The sequence below is a fragment of the Corythoichthys intestinalis genome, chromosome 12 (genome assembly GCF_030265065.1).
Source record: "Corythoichthys intestinalis isolate RoL2023-P3 chromosome 12, ASM3026506v1, whole genome shotgun sequence".
Classification (NCBI taxonomy): domain Eukaryota; kingdom Metazoa; phylum Chordata; class Actinopteri; order Syngnathiformes; family Syngnathidae; genus Corythoichthys; species Corythoichthys intestinalis.
This window is the reverse complement of record NC_080406.1, coordinates 17,664,973-17,686,144: the sequence shown is the minus strand read 5'-3', so window position 1 is coordinate 17,686,144 and position 21,172 is coordinate 17,664,973. Positions and strand designations below refer to the sequence as shown.

At 38.4% G+C, this 21,172-nt stretch overlaps 1 protein-coding gene across 2 annotated transcripts in view; it reads left to right on the top strand.

Moving 5' to 3' along the window:
- The first annotated feature begins 5,998 nt into the window (after positions 1–5,998).
- bcl9 (BCL9 transcription coactivator) overlaps positions 5,999–21,172 on the top strand; it is a 65,400-nt gene continuing 50,226 nt past the window's right edge. Inside the window, exons 1-2 of one of the 2 annotated variants that reach the window (XM_057851813.1) lie at positions 5,999–6,213; positions 19,387–19,565. The gene's annotated coding sequence lies outside the window, so the exon portion shown is untranslated. The other variant, XM_057851814.1, reaches the window with a different exon arrangement.

Below are 21,172 nucleotides of genomic sequence, written 5' to 3'. Positions count from 1 at the left end.
CTGGCGACTTTCTGTGTTGAGAGAGGGTTTGTGTAAGATATGCTTGATTGTTTGACCATTATATTCTGCGGGTTATACAAGTTTGCTCTCCCACAGCTATTATACGCGCTCTCCCAAGCTATTATGAAGAATAAAGTTTTAGCCCATAATCATGTGCTTACATTTTTATTACCGGGCAATTGCTCACATTCTGCTGATAAATAGATACACACACATATGTTGATTCATCACACAACGTCTCAGTACTTTTCCACCAAGCTACTTCGAGTGCAAATGTGTGTTCAAAACAAAGTTATCTTGCTCGCTCAAGAGTGTGACTGTTAATTTAATCAATGAGTGTGACTGTTAATTTAATCAATGACTAGAATAAGGAACTTGCCCGATCGAAACTGCCACGTTGGACAACAGTGTTGTAACTATATTCTGCCCAGCAACAAGCCCTCAATAAAAGTCAGCAGCACGGGGAGCTCTGAGAGAGATTTCGATGAGACGCTCTTAGTCACGTTGCCCGATCTCAGACCTCTCCCCAAACTACAGCTTGGTAAAAGTCTACTCTCTGACTCCTGCCTCCTTGTGTCCTGCCTTTGTCACATCGCTCTGGGTCAACAGCTAAATTGAAGAAGGTGTTTTAGACCCAACATTTCGTGAGTGTAATGTGTAAATAATGATTCGAGTCATACACACACGCTGTCTCTCCATAAATAATTAATTAATTAATATTGATAGTCATAGTGGTATGTGTTTAACATAAACAATTTATGATCAAATTGGTTTTAAGTCCAGTTATATATTAGCAAGGGTTCTTGTACTAACTCTGAGCAACTTGAGCTGTGGCTGTGGGTTTAGTTGGTAAGTTCTATTGATTTCAATTTTATTTGAAATAGTTCAGTTATTTATTTTTTGTTATTTTATTAATTTGTTTTAAAATTATATTAATGTTGATGTTCCAATTTGCAAATATGTTGTGAAAAAAAAAATCCTGTTCAATGGAAAAAAGATTTTTTTTAACCCATACATCTCAAAATAATACATTTTTGAGCTATAATTGCAATACAGTGATACCGTGAAACCGCATTATTTTTTCTTATGGCTATCATGCCGTAAGAATCTCATACCAGCACATGCCTAGTCCTCACTGAAAAAGGATATTATAATTTTATTATTTATTCGTGAGCTAGCTAGAGTTACAACAGATGACATCAGCATGGCACAAAACTAAAAACCAGGAGAGGAGGAGTTAGCTGTGAAGTGTTGCGCCACTGTTGCATTGTGGGAAATGGTGGCTTCTTACATTATGCTCATCATGAAGGATGAAGAACATCATCAAATCATTAATTGACATGGCATTGCCAATGTATTACTGTATTTTCATGAAGCGGAAACAAAATATCTTTTCTAAATAAATTATACATTTATGTTTAGATTATTTATAAAGTAACTTTAAATATATATGTAGGGCTGCAGCTATCAATTATTTAAGTAACTGATTAATCTATCAATGAGTTACTTAGAATAATCGAGTGATCGAATTAGAAACATTTAATGCTTTGCAGAATTTTAGAAGATGTAAAACTAAGGCTAGCTAAGATTGCACTTTCATGAAAGCATTAAAAGCGAATACAAAATAAAATTCCCCAGTGTTTTTTCAAACTATGCAGAATTGCACTTTCATTTCACAAGAGCAATAAATGCATTTAAAAATAAATTAAAATACCTGAACTTAGCCTTAAACAGTATTAAAAAAAAGAGGATTAAAGTACAACAAAAGAACAATTGGCTAACTTGCATAGCAAAAGCTCGCTAGCTTAGATGCTATAAAATGCTAACTTTTTTTTTTACAATGCTCTGAACAAATCATTCATATACATATTCCCACAAACTGTTAAATATAAACTAAAATTAAATAAACTAAACTAAACTAAATTACCCATGCATAAACAATCATATTAGCTCACACAAAAACTTATAACTGTTAGGTTTTGTGTTTGGTTTCTCCTTGTGTGACTTGTCCCTGTGATTACCCATTGCTCTCACCTGTGTGTGTTTTCCCAGTGTATCCTGCAATCTGCATCCACCTGTGTTACCCAGCTGTTCCTCGTCTCGTTACCCCCTGTCTGCGTATATAATGACCCAGTTTCTTGTCACTCCTGGTTGCGTCATTGTCTATGTCTATGTCCGTCTCTGCCAAAGTCAAGTCCGTTCCAAGCCCTCGTGTATCCGTCCCTCCGATTTAAGTAAGTTTTGTTTGAATCTTGCCCTTTTGATCCCCAGTGGTTTTGGTTGTACTTTGTGTTTTTGTTAGATATCATTAAAACGTTTTTTGAGTTCATTGCCATCTGCCTCCTGCCTTGCATTTTTGTTTCCTGCGTCTGGGTCCACACACACCTGCCTGCCCAGCACTCCCTGACAATAACCTTCTGTTGGTCTTAACAAGGAGCAGCTGGATCTATCCAAGTATCTACCCAAATCAATAAAACCAAATGCAAACACTTTCAAAACAAACCATCACAATGCTACTCTAATAAAACGAATCTCCGAAGCAGAAAAATTTGATTCGAAGCGTTTTTCCTAATCGAATTGCTCAAGTTAATCGATTAATCATTGCAGAACTAAAGATATGTGCAGTTTTTTAGCCAGTTTTTGTGTGACAAGGTACAATCAAGTCCACGTTGTTATAATATAACATTTGTTTACATCAGTTTTTACCTTGTATTTTTGTTTTTTAACCCTTTTAAGACTCATTGTACCTACTGGTTGCCATTGACGGCGTTAAACGTCCAATCCATTTTGTCTGGGAGGTGCACTTCAAATTGATAACATGTTTATCGTCAATTAATTTATTAAATAAATCACATTTTTAATCGCACCCTCCAAAAGGTATTGCACCCCTAAGGCAGGGGTCGGCAACGCAAAATTTAGAAAGAGCCATATTGAAGCAAAAAAATAATAAAACAAATATGTTTGGAGCCACAAAAAATTGAAAGCCTTATGAAGGCCACAAATGGCTATATCAGCCTACTATAAAAATGACTAAGTTGGCTACAAATAACTAATTAGCCTTCATAATTACTGTATTTTCCGTACTATAAGGCGCACCTGAAAGCCTTCAATTTTCTCAAAAGTTGACAGTGCGCCTTATAATCCTATGTGCCTCATATATGGATCAATATTGGTTTATCATGACATTCCATTTAGCTCAGTGCCATCTTGTGGATGCATAACGCAACGCCAACACGTACTACTACTTCTGCTACTACTACTTCTGCTGCTGCTGCGTGTAATAAAAGTGCGCCCTACACATGAAACGGTTTTAAAAAAGGCCATTCATTGAAGGTGCGCCTTATACTCTGATGCGCCTTATAGTGCGGAAAATAAGTTTTTTTTCCCCTGCAGTGCATCCTAAAGAGAATGACGCACCACATGATTACAATGCTGCCTCAAGTTTAACTTCATGACGATATTAATGCATTAGAAGAATGTTTGTGTCATGCAGTGTTGTTTTCATCAACGATGACTATAACGAAATATTTCGTTGACGAATTTTTTTCATGACAATGACGAGACTATAACGAGCTAAAACGTTTATTGGGAGACTAAAACATAACGACACGAATGACAGTTTTCCTCTGACGAGATGAGAACGAAATAAAAATGCGCCATAGTTTTTGTCACATGTTCACAATGTGTGTCTGGTTGTGTCACTCATGTGACGTGCTGCGCCCTACCAAATCACCCTAGTTCACACTCACTGGTTTCCTCTCCAGTTTTCCCATTGCCTGTTTTGAGATACTCGCGCTAGATTAGTCTTCTTTTCTTGGCAAGAAGAGACAATATGCAATGTTGCTTTAGCCTTTAACCCCTTCTTGCAAGATGTATCACATTTGATACACTTGGAATTTCATGATTTTGAGACGAATTCAGAATTTTGAAATATCTTTCCTGAAAAAAATTAATAATGGATGCAAGTCAACTCATGCATCTTCAGGTTCCATTAGAAAAAAAAAAAAAAAAAAACAGGATTTAGCAAGGGTTAAAACATTAGAGTGCTTATTACACGTATTATTTTTTTCTTTTTTTACAAATTTGAAAAAAAAAGGTTTTAGGTAGACCTTATTTTTCAAATTTTGTGATTTTCTGACAATTGCTTCATATTAAAGGCATTAAAGGGTTTAAAGGTCTATGCTGAGGGATCATCACACACTAAATGTAACTCGTAGCGTTAGCATAGCTTTTACATTCGCGTTAGCATCAGGCTATTGCCAATGGCAAGCGTCCTCTTAAACTCTATGCTGAATGATCATCACACACTAAATGTAACTCGTACCGTTAGCATAGCATTCATGTACCGGTTAGCATCAGGCTATTGCTCACGGAAAGCGTCTTCTTAAACTCTATGCTGAGTGATCATCACACACTAAATGTAACCCGTAGCATTAGCATAGCATTCACGTTAGCTTCAGGCTATTGCTAATGGCGAGTGTCCTCGTAAACTCTCAGACTACTTTTTTTTTTACATACAGTTTGTGGCGTCCTGGTGGGTATAATTATTTTTTTTTTTATTTTACAGACGAAACCATTTTTATTAGGGCTGTCAAACGATTCAAATTTTTAATCAAGTTAATCACAGCTTAAAAATTAATCGTAATAAATCGCAATTCAAACCATCTATAAAATATGCCATATTTTTCTGTAAATTATTGTTGGAATGGAAAGATAAGACACAAGACGGATATATACATTCAACATACTGTACATAAGTACTGTATTTGTTTATTATAACAATAAATCAACAAGATGGCATTAACATTCTGTTAAAGCGATCCATGGATAGAAAGACTTGTAGTTCTTAAAAGATAAATGTTAGTACAAATTATAGAAATTTTATATTAAAACCCCTCTTAATGTTTTCGTTTTAATAAGATTTTCAATCAAAAAATAAACTAGTAGCTCGCCATTGTTGATGTCAATAATTACACCAAGCTCATTGTGCTGAAACCCATAAAATCAGTCGCACCCAAGCACCAGCAGAGGGCGACAAAACACCGAAAAACACAAGTAACAAGTGGACATGACACTGTGCTGTCATTTTAATCTGTTTGAGCGGGGCATGTGCGTTAATTGCGTCAAATATTTTAACGTGATTAATTTAAAAAATGAATTGCCGCCCGTCAACGTGATAATTTTGACAGCCCTAATTTTTATTCAACGTCGATTAAAACTAGACGAAATTAGTCTTGAGTTTTCGTCAACAAAAACTAGACGAAGACGAACACATTTTGAGATGACTAAAGTATGACTAGGACTAATAAGTATTGTCGTCCAAAAGACTAAGAAAAAAATTAAAATGGCTGCCAAAAGAACACTGGTGTCCTGTTTTACCTCCTACAGAAACCAAATTAAAACAAATTATATTTCCCGTCCCCATCTTTTTCCATTTTCAAATGTTTTTTGAAAAAGCTCGAGGGAGCCACTAGGGCAGCGCTAAAAGCCGCATGTGGCTCTAGAGCCATGGGTTGCTGACACCTGCTCTAAGGACATCCTCCTTTTAAGTTTTTGTCACTTGCTGATCCTTTAATGCACTGGCTGCCATTGACGCCGAGAAACGTCCAATCCATTTGTATAGCCCCGTAAATAGCAGTCAAATCTTTATATGGGTTGGCTGACATCATGGCCCTCCGAAGGAAACCCTAAGTACAATATGGCCCGCGACAAAAATGAGTTTGGCATCCCTGATGTCGACTGTGCCATTCTCACGCTTCTCCAGCATGGGACGATGCTCTCCAAACTCCATTAAAGTGGAAAAAAGGGGTCAAACGTGAAAGAGCCGTTTGCCAGATTGTTCGGGTGAATGTTTTGCCGTTTTTTTTCCGGGAAGGCGTTGACTGGTGCGTCTGTGTTCTCCGACGGCAAGCAAGCACTTGAAGCAGTCAGGCAGGCAGCCTCACTGGCACACAGACCTGACCTAGAATTGCTACTTAGAATTCGGAGCAAACCATTCTCCCGCATTGGAGAGGGGTGCCTCTGCTGGCGGTAGTGCTCGTAAGAGCGACGTCAGAAAATCTTGACTGAGATGCAATGGAGTATACCGGACCGCTGGAAAAACTCGAGTGAAAATGGGGGGCGGCGACGGAGGGGGACGTGTTTGCATTTTATGACGGTGCCGTGGAAATGTTGTGATTTTGGCGTGCCGCGATGAGGAATTCAAAGTCCCAGGTGAGTGTCACGTTTGCGGCGGATAGGAAAAAGGAAAAGTGTCGCCTGCGTAAGGCACAGCTCGCCTCCTGGCAACGGGGCACACGCGGGGTCCTCCTCCCGGGGACGTCTCACTCCGGTATCCGTCCGTCCGAGTCCGACCGACACCCCCTCCCCACCTCCCCACCCACCCGAAGGCTCTTCGGCTGCTGGCTAGCAAAGCCCCGCGTCGCGTCCACAGCCGCGGCGGACAACCGAGGCGCTCCTTTTCCACGTTACAGAAGCTCCATTTTTCCCCCCCTTTCCTCCTCTGCTCTCCCCTCCTCCTCCTCCCATTCCCAGCAAGCAACCAGCGCGACAAAAGCGGATTATTCACGATGGTCTCGGCATGGCGCAAAAGCCACGGAGAAATGCTGTTTTTTTAGCCGCCGACACCGGAGGACCGCCCGAGCTTGGTGGGGAAAATGGAAAAAAGGGATACAATGCCCGCCGCGCGTGTTGTGCATTCCACGGGAGCTCAGCGGACGTGGGGTATTGTATTTTTTGGCTTCTCATTCAGAAAAAAACCCCCTCTTCGGTGTGATTTATACACGGCGGCGGTGAGAGATTAGAAAGGCCTTGAGCCTTCTCATTTTAATTGTTACATTGTTAACGGAGCTAGCATAACTTGAACAACGCGGGCCCTCGCGCGGGGGGTCTTTTCCTTTATTGAGCCACGACGAGACCGTGAAGGCAGCCCTCGCGTTGCGTTCGGGGCCCGGCGAGACGTCGTCGTTCTCGCCGTCCGGTGGCCTCCCTCTTCGGGGAAGACTTTGTTTGCGCTGGCCGAGAGGCTCCATGAATGCTCAAGTCCTCCCTGCCCCCCCGACGCTACTTCACCCCCACCGCAGCAGCAGCACAAGATCTGTGGCGAAACAGGAACAACTTCATTTTTTTAGGGGAAAAACGGGGGGAAGAAGTTTTTCAAGCGCCATTGGTTTGACTTTTCTTTTTTTGTATCCGCCAGGAGTTGTCCAAGTGGGGCGCTGAGATTCAATGGGGGGGAGGCGAGACTCTCGACTGATGCGTAGCCGATGTGTGCTTTAAGTTTATTTATAGTTTGGGGTTTGTAGCCGTGTGTGTGTATTTTTGGAGGCCGTTTGTGAAGAACTTTATGCGGCTTACACACACTTGAAACACGCCAAAGTGGGTAGCTTTGTTTCTACAGGACTAGAGCCACAGGTTCTTCTAGTGTTAGCGTACTTTTTTCTTTTTTCCACAGACGAATTCAGTTCCAAATTCATTTGCTGTTCATCTGTGAGCATTGTTTTGAAATCTAATTGTAGTTTGGTGATGTTCTTGGCAAGAATCGTGCCCAAGTGTCACCCACAGCTAGGTTTGCTAAAGCTACTTAGCTTCCAAAGAATACTAGCTACAACATGAAAATTGGCTTCTGCAGCCCTATAAATGTAAACGGGCATTGGAATTCAAATTTAGGTGGTTTTAATACGACATTTTGAATGGCAAATATTCAAAAGCCTTTTAGTTGTTGTTGTTGTTGCTGTCAATGTACTAGGGTTGTGAAAAGTAATGTATCGATACTGAAATTTTGTATCTGGGTAAGATATTTGATTGCAAAGGTATCTGCCACATTTGTTTTTGCACTACCACAAGTCACCAGAGGTTTGTTATGATGGTGCAAAATAAAATTTACCCCACTTTTGACAAAAATGGAGGATATTTTTGGATTTTCCTTGTTAACTCATTGGCTGCGTTTGACGTCATATCCATTTAATGTGGAAGGTCTAGTAGTGAATAACTGGATGTTCATTTGCTTCCAAATTCACAGCAGAAGGATGGTTGGAATCCACGTTGATTGGCATCATTGTCGTTGGTGTCGTCATTTAAATAGTTCATTATTATCATTCAGTGGTGTTACCAGGATGCCAGGTGTGGGTGGGCATTAGTCATACCTAAAAAAAAAAAAAAAAAACTACAATGCTCAATTCGGTCGAAATCCAGCGTAGGGCTACTGCATCTTAAAACATGTTTTGTTTTCTCCTTGAGAACTGCTGTTGTGATTTGGTCTAAACAATTGAAAGTTGATTTGATTTTATTTGACTTAGAACACATCCATAACTGAACAGTATGGATATGCAAGTGACAATGTTTTTTTTTTTTTAGGTAACCTATTCTGGTTCCTCGGTTTTATTATTATTATTATTATTATTATAGTTATTCTTTGTTCCACAGCCCCTTTGAGCTCAATTTGACCCGTTTAGAATGCTTCAAAATGTACCAAAATTGGCAGGCAGGTCAAGACAGGTGCAATCTTTGATACCGTGTAAAGACAAATTCCAAATACACTATGTAGCGCCTCCTAGCAGTCATTCTTTGTCCCGCTGACGCTTTTGAGCCCTACTTTGACCCCCCTCATAATGCTTCAAAACTCACCAAACTCGACAGCCAGGTGAACACTGGTGAAAACTTTGATATAAAATGTAAAAAACAAAAAAATCAAAACATGCGTGAATGTGTGTAGCGCCCCCTAGGAACAAAACCCAACATTTCTTTTAAGTTTATTTATTTATTTATTTAGGGTGAAAGAGGAGATAACAACGCAAAGGTTAAAACTTAGAACACATCAGTACTATATGAATGGGATACCATATGCGGTGCCCAGACTGCCGTTAGTACTACATCCAGTTTTCTTTGGGTGGGCAGAGCGTGTCTGTGGGTGAGCACCGCTCACCCCTGCCCTCCTGGTAACGCCCCTGTAATATCATTATTATTTTTTAAATTTGTGTATTTATTTTTTTTTTTTTTAGTATCGACATTGAAATGTGAGAATTCTAATTATTTACATCAAATAAAGTGATTGGATTGCAAATTAAACATGTATAACATGTTTGTGGTGTTGTCAGAGAGACCAAGTACAGTAAATGCCAAAATTCTCTTTCGAGTATTCTATTTGCCGAAGCCTAAAATAGTAAAACTTAAAATTTGACGTACAACTTTTTTGACATTATTTATTCAACTAGAGCCACTGTGGAACTTTTTCCCAAATGCTCTGATTTTACCCTTTCTCTGATTTCTGTAACCTGCATGAATCAGACCATCTATGTGTTTAACAAAAATAAGAAACAATGTTGAACATGTTCCCCCTTTTGTACAGACCAACGCGGTCACTGAAATATAATAACTGTATAACTATCTTATACATCTTTATTTGCAACTGTACTACGAATAATATGTAATGGAGGTAAACCAAATTTATCCTTCATTCATCTTCTGAACCGCTAATCCTCACGAGGGTCGCAGTAGTGCTGGAGCCTATCGTAGCTTACAACTGGCAGGAGGCAGGGTACATTCTGAATCGGTTCCCAGCCAGTCGCAAGCCCAGTTAATCAATAAATTCAAATTTAAAAATATAACGTGACAGCTATCACCATAAATTCTTGTAGTTCAAGCACACTTTAACCAGGTGCTCAATGCGGAATCTTTTTATTTTATTTTATTTTTTAAAATCACACTGAAACATTGGCTGCAATTGATAGTGATAGACGTACCAGAGCTGTTTTAAAAAAAGAGCAGTTTTCATATTGACCATTCATAACTTTGGCATATTCCTACCTACAACACTGAAACGAAGGAGACTCATCAACAACCTTCCTACACCTAGATTAGCTTTGACGTGTTTATAAAATATCTCATTGACTGCTATTGAAGGCAGTGTTTCTTAACCTTGCTAAAGGTACCGAACCCCACAAATTTCACTTATAGATTCACTGAACCCTTCAGAATTGGATAATAAGGCATTTTTTTCAAATTCATAACTGATAATCTAAGCTAGCTAATAATTCAGCAAATTCCCGTTCAAATTCTTCATTTCTTTTGACAGCATGTTTTACAAGCAGGTCAAAATTTGACACGACACTGCCCGTTGGTCTGTTGTAATCCTTCATACCAAGTGCGTGTCAACCTTCCACTGAGCAAACCAGTTCCTCCGCCTATCAGATCAAGGACTAGCAATTAAAAGGAATGGATTAAGCCTGTAAGTTGGGAGCAAACCAATCCAAAACCTGGTCTAAAAAGCCACTTTGCCTAGATTTAATCAGCGTCCGAAAATAGGGCTCTGCATTTCTTTAACTTCGTCGAACCACTTAGACTTACTCACCGAACACCTGTGGTTCGATTGAACCCAGGTTAAGAACAACTGATTGAAGGTGATAGACGACCAATCCATTTGGACATTGAGGGCTAGCAGGCTAGCAGCAATAGAACAATCGCGTACGCAATTCTATCGGCGCCAATGCCTCTGAAACATGATAATTCAATGTAGGGCTGCAGCTATCGATTATTTTAGTAGTCAATTAATCGATGAACTAGTTAGTTCGAATAATCAAGTAATCGGATAAGGAACATGAAAAATTAAAATACCTGAGCTGGGACTCAAACGGGATAAAAAAAAAAAAAAGAGGATCTATTTATAACAAAAGAACAATTGGCTAGTTTACATAGCAAAAGTCCGCTAACTTAAATGCTATAAAATGCTAACATTTTTTTTCACAATGTTCCTAATTGTTCAGACACGTATTCCCACAAAAATAGGCTGAATATACCAATAAACTAAATTATGAATGCACTAAAAAAAATTAGGGCAAACAAAAACGTCTTAACAGGGAGCAGTTGGATTCAGCCATGTGAAATTAGGCAGACCAGAGGGCAGTGGATCCACCCTAATCAATAAACCTTAATGCAATCACTTTCAAAATAAACCATTACAATGCCACTTTAATTAAACGAATACTCGAACCAATAAAATTTCATTTGAATGTTTTTCCTAATCGGATACTCGAGTTAATCGATTAATTGTTGCAGCACAAAAAACATTAGTTCAACAAAAACTGCTTATGTTGGTCTTAACAGGGAGCAGTTGGATTCTGCCGTGTGAAATGAGGCAGACCAGAGGGCAGTGGATCCACCTAAATCAATAAACCTTAATGCAATCACTTTCAAAAATAAACCATTACAACGCCACTTTACTTAAACGAATACTTGAACCAATAAAATTTCATTTGAATGTTTTTCCTAATCGGATACTCGAGTTAATCGATTAATTGTTGCAGCACAAAAAACATTAGTTCAACAAAATCAGCTTATGTTGGTCTTAACAGGGAGCAGTTGGATTCAGCCATGTGAAATTAGGCAGACCAGAGGGCAGTGGATCCACCCTAATCAATAAACCTTAATGCAATCACTTTCAAAATAAACCATTACAACGCCACTTTAATTAAACGAATACTTGAACCAATAAAATTTCATTTTAATGTTTTTCCTAATCGGATACTCGAGTTAATCGATTAATTGTTGCAGCACAAAAAACATTAGGTCAACAAAATCAGGTTATGTTGGTCTTAACAGGGAGCAGTTGGATTCAGCCATGTGAAATTAGGCAGACCAGAGGGCAGTGGATCCACCCTAATCAATAAACCTTAATGCAATCACTTTCAAAATAAACCATTACAATGCCACTTTAATTAAACGAATACTCGAACCAATAAAATTTCATTTGAATATGTTTTTCCTAATCGAATACTCGAGTTAATCGATTAAGCGTTACAGCACTAATTCAATGCCAATCATCTCATCATAAAATGAAGTTGATTTCTATCGCTGTCACTGGCAGTGAATGACTTAAACATGTTCCACCTGTGATTCCAGCTAAAGCACTGCTAATGAGCATAACTAACAGCTTGATGACATTGTTGTGGACAGTAGCGGTATTTTGAATTGATCTGAAATGTCTCAAGGCCTATTTCGGTGCCCGTTTGCGCCTCTAAAGAAAGCATTTTGATGGAGTTTGCGTATGCACTGTCCAAGCTTGGTTTCCATGCACACAAGGCACACTTTCTTATTTGAAAACTGAGGGCCCCCTCAATTGCTAAGCAACACCGCTGTCTGCTTGCATCATTTATGTGATGCACACAGGTTGTTATTTATCTCGTCTTCCAATTCGTCGTTGTCGTCTTGTCATTATAGCCACCCGTCAAATGCTGTCCCGCGAGGCTGCTCCATCTCCTGTTTGGTTAACTTTCAAAAGGAAAATTCCCACAGAGAGAACTTCCCATGTATCCAGTCTCACTTCTATCACTGCAGATTTGCTGAAAACGATCGGAGTTCAAGCGTGCTCACTAAATGAAGACCGCTTCGAGGTGGTCGAATTTGGACCAGTTTCTTGCAAAGTTTTTGTCCGTCGGCTATTGAAAATGACGACACTATCAGATGTAAAATTTGTACGTCCACTTGCGACAAAATGTCGAATTCTCCACAGAAACGACCAAAACACTCTAAACAGAAACGACTAAATCGCATGTATCCAATAGGAGTTAGTCCCGTACTAGAACATGTGCCGATTACCCGTTTTAAGGTACAGTATACCGCGGTATGAAAATGCCAAGGTTTCAAATCGGCAGAAATTTTCCGTTATACCATCTCTAAGGCATTAGCTATTTTTTTATGTCCGAAAAATGCATGGAGAATTCCCTTGCGTTCAGCTGTAAGGCTCAACCCTCCCCCATTGGTTGTTGCTCAGTGTCAGTGAGTCAGCTGTGTTACACGAAGGCTGGAGGAGGTGAAAATCCTGAACTTTTTCCCCCATCGAAGTAAATGAAATTGCTGGTGAGGGAATACTCAGCTACAGAGAAGTTACAGACGGGCTGCGGCTTAGACCAAACGACATGTAAAACATGTTTACGGAGGGTGGCTGCCGAGGAGGCAATACCTCCAATAGGATTTTGCATTTATACAAAATTAAAGCTTAGTAAACAGTGTCATGAACGTTCCCCACCAGCTACGAGAGTTAACTCCAGCATGTTTAGTGTGTCTAGTGGTGGTTAAACATGTGTTTTTTTCTCTCTGGCAACTGTCTGTGTTGAGAGAGTGAGTGTGTCTGTAATGTAAACATAATACAAGTCATAAACACGTGCTTTATATGGAAAATAATTCTATTATTTTTGTTCTGATGGTAATAATGTTGAGCTGTGGCTGTGGGGTTAGGCTCACCTAAAGGACTGTTTTTATTTTATGTAGAATATAGTTTTAAATTTATTTTAACCTAACGTTATAACTGTGTTCCAACTTACTAATATGTTTTGAAAAATATCCTGTTCAATGGAAAAAAAGTTTTGTTTTGTTTTTTAACCCAGAAATCTCAAAGTAACACATTTTAGAGCTGTAATTACAATACCGTGAAACCGTGACATTTTTGTTTAGGATTTATCATACCGTCAGAATATAATACCGGCACATGCCTACGTACAAGATGGGGGAAAAAAAAAAAAATCTTCCTATCATGTTATGATTTGCCACGATATAAAACATTTTTAACCAACCTGAATCAAAATATTGAATAGCACAACCTTTGGGCTGTCAGATAAGCAGTGTAGCACAAGCATGCCAATTATGTTCATATTCCAAATGTCATTTTACCATACATGAAAAGTTATATTAGAACTAGTGCTGTCACATTTATCACGTTAACGAGCGGTAATTAATTTTTAAAATTAATCACGTTAAAATATTTAATACGCATTTAACGCCTGCGTGGAATGACCCGCTCATGCATTGCCTCAAACAGATTACAATGATGCCGTTTTTTGCACATTGAGAGCTAAGAGGCAGAGAAAGGCAAGTGGACGCAGGCGTTCATTGAACCGCGCCGTGTATTGGTATAAGCTTCGGCAGCTCCTTCACAACAAACATAAGTATAATTTAGTGAAAGCACAACAAAAATAATATTCCTCTCAAAAAAGAAAATGTTCACAAAAAGAAAAGCGGTTCAATCTGTAATAATGAGGCTCTATTCTCACACAGTTAAACAACAATGTAAAGAACTAGCATTCCCAATCAAAATAGCTATGCAAAATACGCATAAAACATAGTCAGACTTTGGTCAAACTCTATTCAAACATTTCGTGTAGCTCAGCAAACACACTGGATGGCAATATTTAGTCACATTATACAAACTATCAGAGGTCTCGTACGTTGTGAAACCAGCACTTAAATGAACGTGAATCACAATAGACCCAGTCTTAAAAAAACAAAAAAAAACGGGGAGCTACGGCGTCAGTCAAGGGACAAAACACACTCACTGGCTAGATTTCTAAGCATTTTAAAACTCGCCATTGACACCTTGTTGTGTATTTCAATCACTAACTTACGAAGTTAAAGACACTGTGGAAGAACAGCAGCGAGCCCATTTGACGTCACTGCTCGGCGACGTCAACAATTGCGAGCTACTAGTTTATTTTTTTGATGGAAAATTTTGCAAATTTTATTAAAACGGAAACATCAACAGGGGTTTTAATATAAAATTACTATAACTTGTACTCAAATTTATCTTTTGAGAACTACAATTCTTTCTATCTGTGGATCCCTTTAACAGGAAAAATGTTAATGTTAATGCCGTCTTGTGGATTAATTGTTATAATAAACAAATACAGTACTTATGTACAGTATGTTGAATGTATATATCCGCCTTGTGTCTTATCTTTCCATTCCAACAATAATTTACAGAAAAATATGGCATATTTTAGAGATGGTTTGAATTGTGGTTAATTACGATTAATTTTTGAGCTGTGATTAGCTCGATTAAAAATTTTAATCGTTTGACCGCCCTAATTAGAACTGAAAAGTTCATCACCTGTCGAGGAGAAGTTGTGCAACTTCGGCATCTGTTGTCAATTTCTCCACTGATCAAAAGCATCTCCAATGCATATATCCTTCTTTCTGATGACTCGTGAGATTCGGAATGAGTTTTTTTCTCTATTAGTCAACGATATTGTTCATTTTGTTTGTGAAAGTTGTCGCAACCTTAGTTTACGTAGCTTATAGAGCTCTGGCAACCATTGGCTGATTGGTGGAGGGCGGGACATCTGTTGTAAACACATAATCAAAACAATAGCTAAAATAGGCTTGGTATCGACTTTAAAATGGGAAAATCTTTAACCATTGAGAACCGTGTTACAAGTATTTCCCAAAAACATGTCTATTGAAATATTAGGGCTATTTAATTATTGTCTGAGATTAATTTGATCATCGATTAGTTGTCAATTGGTCGATTTGTCTGCCAACTCGGGCTGTCAAGATGAAATGGCCTTTCGAAGGAAACCAGAACTATGATGTGGCCCGCAACAAAGATGAGTTTGACACCCTGCCTTAATCCCTTGATGCCTGAATTTGCATTTAACTCTTTCAGTGCCATGTATGGTGCTAGTCATTTGGTGTCCAATCATCCTTCTGCTGTGAATTGAAACGAGTTTCTCTAGAAGACTTTCAATCCCTGTGAGGGTTGCAGAGAGAATGTTCATTTGCTGTCAACCCTCCCACATTATAGGGTTGGATGTCTAGCACTGTCAATGGCAGCTGAAGAGTTAAATGAATTACTGAATGATGCTTTTTATTTTGAGCGCGCACAAAGAAACAGAAATACAAATTACAAATATACATGAAGCATTGGAGGAAAACATAATTATATAGAAATACTATCGTTGCTAAAAATACTATAGACAATTAAATTAAAAAATACAGCTGAAAATGAAAAAAAAAAAATCACAGTGTAAATGACATTTTAAAATGTAAAGAAAATTTTATATATATACATATATATATAAATAAATAATACAAAAAGGTTTAAAAAATAATTTATTTTTATTTATTTATTTATTTTTTTATAATTTCCCCCCAAATACTGAATTTTTAAACATGTTTTATTCTTTATATATCTTTAAAAAAAAAAAAAATTCCGGAAAAATCTTTCTAATTTTCAAATTTCTTAAATATTTCATAAGAAATTGTAAATATATTTTTAAAGTTTTGTAAAACTTAGATTTTTTTAAATTCAGGGTTTTGTCATTTTTTATTTTTGAATTCAGTTTTCTATACTTTTTTAAAAGTTATTATAATTATTTTCACGTACTTATGTATTCCCCCAATTCTTTTTGACGTGTATTTGTTCAAAGTAAATTCAGCCATCAAGGGGTTAACGGTTCTTTAAATTATTATATAAGCATGAATTAAGCAACCTTTCAAAAGCTAAATAGAGAGGAAATAAACATCACATGGCTGATGCACCTCACGCATCTCATTTTTTAACATTGACTCTTACAAAAGTATCAAATCAAATCAGGCACTAATTTAATATAACATGTTAAAACATAACCCGCTATCCAGTTAGTGTCCATCTAGAAGCCATTGCAGCACGCTACATGGTTACTGGGACGGCAACACAATCAGATGGAATCAAAGGTACATGCAATTGTCACGCCAGCTCTAAATTGTGGCCTTTGCCCACTAAAAGCTGACTTTAAGGCTGCCACAAATCGATTGCTAATGGATGATCAAATAAGTGTTTGCGATGCATCGCCTGTTTTGACAGGGGATAAATCGTTTAAAGACATTGTTTACTTTAAAATTGGGCAAATCCTCATGGACATCATCTGTGGACCTTCTTCAAAATAATAGCTTTACCAATTTCTGGACCCTGTCTCGCATGATTTATTGGGATTTTATTTTGAAGCTGACCAGCGTGTTTTGGAGATCCAGTAGTTGCGGCCTAGTGCTTGACTTTCTGCCAAAACTGCCGATAATATTCAGGTGAGGGTTGGGCATCGAGCATCGATAGGATCAGGGACTAACACTGCGGTTCACCCAGAACCGTTCGAATTTTTTATTTTCGATGCCCTGACCGCCGACGGGAAAAAATTGCAGCCGAACACCACGAAGAAGAAGCCACATGAAGACTAGCTCCGTTATGAGCAAATCATATGAAGTGGCTAATTTAGCTTAGCACAAAAACGTGTTCCCTTGCTTCACATAAATAACAACAAAGCAACAGAATAAACACACCGAAATGATATCAGACCCTCTGGTAAAACGTGCAAACTTTGTTTGTTCAAGGGTTCCTAACGGTGTGTAGTGCAGAGGAGGTGTGTAGCGTCTGTACACCTTAAGGATTCTTTTACAACTAAAGTAATAAGTTCTTTTTGCCTGCTGCTTCCAGTAAGTCACTACTAGGGGAAGCCAAGCGCACATGGCAAAACCAAAGAAAAACTGTAGAGTCCGGAGTTACAATAGGGACATCTTGTGGACGGATGAACAGTATATCAGTTTAGAAAGAAATCAGACTTAAAAAGTAGTCAACTTTAACATCAAGGGACAAAACACTCCCCGCCTGACATCTGCATGATTTCAGCCCTTGACTAACTTGTAGAAATACCACCTAAAACAAATGATGCAATACAATAAATGCCTGCAGCATAAGACACTCTAAAACATAGGAAAAAGAATATGTGTAAATGTTTTCTCTGTGAACTTTTGAAAAATAAACATCTTTGTGAAAGTGTACTCCTGTTGAAAGAAACTTCATCATATTCAAATTCAAAGACTGATATTTATATACAAGTTAAAAATAGCTCTGTGAGAAATTCATAGCAAAGTTAATTGAAAGTCCATATAATTTTAATATAAACGATGCAATTTTTTAACCCTGACTATTAAAAGAATCTGAATCCAGAACCGTTTGGAACCGGAATCAAAACCTGGAATCGGAACTGGTCAAATTCAAACAATGCCCAACCCTATTCAAGATATTCCTCGACATCCCATTAATACATCACCAACACGCTAGTACCACACTATATGACAAGATATCGCCAAAACAATATCAAATTTTCTATTGACATTTTACATGTCTATTGTCATTATCACCCTAAATATACCTGTTCTTGCAATGCACGTTTTGGCCAGCAGTTGACGACCAATTTGTGCCGACTTGCTACACTGGTTCTATATGCCATAGTAGTATCCAATTGGCCTCAAGATGTCCTTGTCTCCACTTGATAGTTATCCAATTGGATCCCTTCGTGAGCAATGCATGCAAGTCAATTGAAAAGAAACACATATAATCCACACAGAACAAAGAAAACACAATTTGTTCCAGTACTAATATTGTTTTTATTTAGCAAAAATACCTTAATTTTCGGATTATAATGCGCACCTAACTGTAAGCCGCTACCCACCAAATTTGACATGAAAACGGGCATTTGTTCATAGATAAGCTGCACAGGTCTATAAACTGCAACTGTCCTCACTGTATTAAGGGAATATTTACCCCAAAAGATAACCAGTAACCCTTTATTTGTCAGCAGCGTCATGACACTGTTATAAGACCAATTGAACCATCATGATTCAGTGCTTCAAGAAACTTCATTTGGCCATCCCTGCTCCCTTGTGGGAGACAGTCAACCTCTGCTGCCACCTGCTGTCAACACTGTTGTCATCCAACATGCCTCTTAGCATGCATTGCAGCACTACAGATGTAAATAACAATCGAAATTCATGTTCTGTGCTAATTTTTCTTAAGTTACTGTTCCAGTTGTTTCATTAATTGCCAGTTATGATATTTGGTAAAACTTTATTTGACAATAGCGTCATCGGACTGTTAGAATACTGTCATAATTACGACATGACATGACAGTGCATTGAGCATTAATAAGTGCTTATGACGGATATTATTTAGTGTCATCCGGCAAATTATCTCACTTTTGAATGGATGTAAAAGATCCGAGCCGGACATAAATGGAGTTAGTGACAAAATTTGCCAGATGACACGTAATGACATTCGTCATAAGCATTCATTAACGCCCATGACAGTATCATGTCGTAATTATGACAGTCTTATGACGCAACTGTCAAATAAAGTGATACCCCAAAAACCCAAATAAATCAACAAATAAGCAGCTCTGGACTATAAGTTGCAAGATTCAAAATTAGAGGAAAAAGTAGTGGTTTATAGTCCGAAAATTACGGTATGTATCGTATTGTACTGCGTCTATTAACACTGGATAGTTTTAGGTTGCAGCAGTACCTTTAACATTTGTGGCAGGTCAGTTTAACGTAAATTCACCAATGTTAGTGTAAGCAGTCATAATTGTATAATTTTTCGCCAAATAACTGAAAATGTACCTTATTGTGACATCTCGATATCTTGATATGAAGTGGCCCATATTGTGATTGAAGATTTTTTTTCCCTTCTTGCACAACATTAGCTTGTACTGTATGTATGTTGTCACCTCAACAGCATTGCTTTTCCTCGCCGCTGTGCTTGTTAGTGTCCCGATAAAGCAAAGTTGTCTCTCTCCCTGTGTGTCGCAGGTGTGAATGACTTGTGGCTGTAGGGTGTCGTGAGCGGGCCGGCGTATTGCGAGCGTACACGCAGCCGCACGCGTGCAGCCTCCAAGGGGGGAGGGGGCTGACTGCCATCGCTGCCCAGGGGACACGAGGCCTGGCCCTCCATATGAGGCCCTGCTCAAAGGGCAGGGGGGGCTTCTGAGGTAAGCCACACTCAACTCCGGCATTCACTAATTGCCACCCTGTGACGGTGATAGATGTCCAATCCACTTGAACTGAAGGTGTCGACTTGCATGAATTTGGTAGTGGTCTAGACTGAAAATCAAGAGTTTGGTGAACAAGTTATGTTGTGTTGTTTAGGCTACAGTTATCTGTTGGGGTGTGCTAAAAAATGATGCTGGAATTTATCATTGCGGGCCTGTTTACAAATTTACTTGTACAGTGGTATCACTACTTACAAAATTAATTGGTTCTGGAAGTAGTCTCGTAACCCGGAAATTCCGTAAGTAGAGACGTGTTTTTCCATGTAAATGCCCCAATCCGTTCCAAGCACTACTGAAACGCCACATTAAATTTTAAAATCGGGGTAAAACCGGAATAAAACGACAGCCAAACACTTTTGAATCATCCCGCATACCTAAATTAACCGTTAATATATGGAAAAAAGTATATAATCGAACATAATGCAAAGGAAACAAAGAAAAAAAATCCTACGTTTTGAGTGAGGCAGTGTCCTCTTTCATGAGATTGATGGAGCCTATCGCCGATCTCACTCATCACACAAAACGTGAGGAGATCTGTGCTCTAATGTACTACTAATGTGGGGAACCGTCTGTGGGCTTAAAAAAACTCTTAAAATGAGAAGGGACTTGTGCTCTTTTGGCTCCGATGTCGACCCGCGAAACAACAATAACACTCACGCCTGAACACGCCATCATACTGCGACACGCAAATTGAAACTTCATCAATAATAGGCCTATAGTCGAGAAGAATCCCATTACGGAAGCATGATAGGAAAGATTATGACCAATAGGGCATCAGGATCTTATGGCGTGACATTTAAAAGTAGAAAGCAGGAAGTACAAGCATATCTTTTACAGTATTGTATACAGCGTTGGTTTTGACAGCCTATTTAATTTTCTCTTAGTGTTCGTCTTTTGGACAATAACACTCAATGTTCGTTGTCATATTTGTTTTTCATAAATGTGTATGTCTTTGTGTAGTTTTTGTTGGCGAAAACTCAAGACTGATTTTGTCTAGTTTTAGTCGACATTTGATAAAAATGTTTTCGTCTGTAAAATTAAAACATTTTACACCAAAAATAAATAAATACCGTATTGGCCCGAATATAAGACGGCCCTGATTATAAGATGACCCCATCTTTTTCTGTAACTGTAACTGTAGTCTTGAAACATCTGAATACGGAAAAACATTGCAATAAAATAATGCAAACTGGCTAAACTAAAAAGAGTAGCTGAGATCTCTCATGACAGAACATTGCTTCAATGATATCTGGCGCCATCTAGCGTCGTGAAGGGGTATAATGTCTAGACCGTGAATATAAGACGACCCCCTCTTTTTCCGTGTTATTTCAATGCAAAAAACAGTCTTATGTTCGGGCCAATACGGTAAATAAGGGTCTCCAACTACAGGTAGTCCCTGGGTTACGAACAAATTCCATTCCTACGCTGGCGACGTAACCTGAATTTCCGCGTGTCAGAATGAACCCTTTAAGAACCCCCTAAACCCCCCTAAATCTCAAAATAACTATCCAAAAACATGTATTAGACGTCATTGTACTGTCTTCACT